This window comes from Sorex araneus, chromosome 1 (genome assembly GCF_027595985.1).
Source record: "Sorex araneus isolate mSorAra2 chromosome 1, mSorAra2.pri, whole genome shotgun sequence".
Classification (NCBI taxonomy): Eukaryota; Metazoa; Chordata; class Mammalia; order Eulipotyphla; family Soricidae; genus Sorex; species Sorex araneus.
In genome coordinates, this window is record NC_073302.1 from 94517257 (window position 1) to 94520506 (window position 3250).

Below are 3250 nucleotides of genomic sequence, written 5' to 3' on the forward strand. Positions count from 1 at the left end.
AGCACATGAAAAAATGCTCTACATCATTAATCATCAGGGAGATGCATATCCAAGCAACAATGAGATGTCATTTCACACCACAGATCCAAAAGAATAAGAACAGCCATTGCTGGTGCAAATGTGGGGAGAAAGAGATTCAGTGTTGGTGGGAATGCCAACCGGTCCAGCCTTTATGGAAAATAATATGGATATCCCTCAAAAACTAGAAATTAAGCTCCTATTTAACCCAGCAATACCAGTTCTGGGTATATATCATGGGGACCCAAAAACCACATGGCAGAAACGCCATCTGCACTTCTATGCTCATTGCAGCACTGTAGGATAACATAGCCTCAGGTAGTTTAGGTTTATTGGGTTACTCCGATCACAGTGCTCCCATTCCTCTGTGTTTATTTGTAGCTTCTTTCTTAGTGTTCTGTTGACTTGTAAATATTGTTTTTCTCTTCTCCTTGAGTCCTTTGCATAGTTTTTTCAGAGCCATGTCCTTTTTGTATGGACACAGGAAGACTTAGCAAATGCTATGCTTTTGTAACCTGGGAGTCATTTGACTCTACATGATATTTTCCTCCAGGGCATCTGTTCTCCTGACCTAAGACTCAGCTGCCTTTACTTCCTAGCACCCCCAAAAGCAGGGTCCCGACGAGGGACGGGACAGACCCAGGGCAAGCGGTGAGTTGTATGCTACCCTGGCATCGAGATGGGCCTGACCAAAGTGCCTAATGCTTAACTGTAAGTTAAGAGCTTGGTCATGGACAAATGCTGTCATGATCCAAACAGTGATAACTAGATTTGGACCCTGCTAGGGTGGAGTGAAAGGAGAGAAACTGTGGACATTGGTGGTGGTAAATGAACACTGGTGAAGGGATGGGTGTTGGAACAGTGTATGAACGAAACCCAGTCATGAACAAGTTTGTAGCTGTGTATCTCATGATGATTTAATTTAAAAAAACACAAAAAAAACTTCTGTTTGGTCTTGGTATTGGGTCACACCTGGCAGTGCTCAGAGTTTTTTCTGACTCTACACTCTAAGATTACTCCTGGCAGTGCTGGGGTACCATATAGGGGGCTGTGGATTGAACCAAAGTCAGTCACATGCAAGGCAAGTGCCCTACCCATTCTACTATCCCTACTATCCCTCTGAAAAGGGTTATGAATCTTTAAGCTGCACTCTGAGCAACAGGTGTTCTTTCCCTCCACTCCAGGAGGAGGTGGGCTGGAGGACCCCCAATGAAACACGGAGATTCCCTCTGAGAAAAGAAAAACTCTGTGTGGAGAAGCTGTAAGTCACCTCAGTTACTCACCACAAAGAGAGGCAGAAGAAACTGTTCCTGCAGCCTCTCAGAGTGGCTTCCTGAAGCAAATCCTCCTGACCTGGGCAAAAGGTGACTATGAGCAAAAGGTGGCGTGGGGAGGAGGCTGGCCCCATCCTGATTTCTGTCTGCTTTTGAGCCACTCAAGGGAAAGTCTGCAACCAAACCTCCTACTTACAGACTTTGACTCACTCCCCATTCAGAGAGGGATGCTGGGAGGGGGAACTCTGAAAGGAAGTGAGTACTTCCAGATACTGAGGAACTAGCCTACCCGGCAAACAGATGTGACAACCCAAAGAAAAGCACACACACAAAATGAACATGCTGAATGCTGACTCCAGAGGAGAAACAGATGAGAGAATAGACGGGAACACTGAGACAATTCCAGCTGGCGTTCCTGAGGAAGGAGCACCAGGATGCTGTGACAAGCTGCTGTGGAGACAGGGAAAACAAAGCAGAGGGAAATTAAGAATTAAGATAGTGAAACTAAATAGATGAAGTAATTTATAAAGTGGGTAGGACACAACCTGGGATGTGACCTAGAAGCTAAATGTGATGAGAAAGGTGAGAATGAAAATGTTGAAAGAAAAAAACATTAAGAAAAAAATTAAGAAATGTAGGCAGGCAGGCAGGTAGGGAAGGCCCCTCCCAAGGCAATGACAGGGAATTTCCTGGGAAGTAATAACCCTCAAGTTGTGAAAGCCAGCCTTGCAGAAAAGAGCAACTAAGACCTGATAAGACCCTCACCTGATGCCAGCAACAGATCCAGAGAAGCTCAGCAGAAACAAAAGGCCAGGAAAGGCATTTCAGAGAAGACCATCCTCACTCTCAGCCCTACCCGCCTTGGCAACCCCCTTAGCAACAGACTTTTACCTAGTTAGAGGCCCCGCATGGGGACAGGTTGGAAAAATCCTATGAAAGTCACCTTGAACAAAGGAAGGACGCAGACACCTATGCTCCCTGAGCCCATGTGCTGCTTGTGCCCACATGGCCTAGCACATGTGCCACCGGCATCTCCCCTCTTGAGAGGTGTAGTTTCCTATCTAATGCTGGGATGTGTGTAGGGGGTCTCTCCACCCTTGGAAAAGCTCACACTCTCTCTTGAGCTCATTACACTCTCTCTCTCTCTCTCTGACTTCTCTCTTCCTCCTCTCCTTCAAAACCTCCAAATAAAATCTGTTTTACTTCACTGCTTTTCTACTTCATATATTCTTTTCTGCAAGGTGAGACAAAAACTCAGTAACCCTAGGTCCCAGATGGCAGAGGTGGGTCTGGAGAAAGTGACCCTCTCTCTTCTTCCCGCTTCACATAAGCCACCCGTGGGACCCACCAACATCACTCAGACAATAGACGTAAGTTACCTACGAAGAAGAAAATAAGATTGGCTTTCAGACTTCTGAATGCTGAGTAGCAAAAACTTAAAAATCTGGGTAAAAAAACTATTTTGATGACACTGCAAATGCAGTGTTTGCCTGGCAGGCATGAGGCCCTGAGTTCAACCTCCAGAACCAGTCAACATGTGAGCACAGTCTTAATGGCACTGCCATGTTTGATCTCCCACACTACAACTATGTATGACACCCCTAGAAAACAGAACTGAAATGTGCAATCACCACAACCAAGTGTGTGAAACCCCTTCATTGAAACAACAAAAGGGGGGTGGGAGGGAGGTAAGAATCTGAGCTAGTGTTATGCTAACCAGGCCAATCAAACTAGTCTTAAAGTGAGAGAGCAAAACAAAAGCATCTTTTATTTGTTTCTAGGGTTGTCAACAGGAGCAAACTTGATTAGAACCCAGCCCTGACTGAGTAAATTTCTCCCATCCAAGTACTAACCAGGAACCAACCTTACTTAGCTTCTGAGATTAGATGACATTGGGCGCGTTCAGGGTGGTATGGCCGTAGACTGTATCTACTTTCTCAAGTTCAAAAAGATCCCAG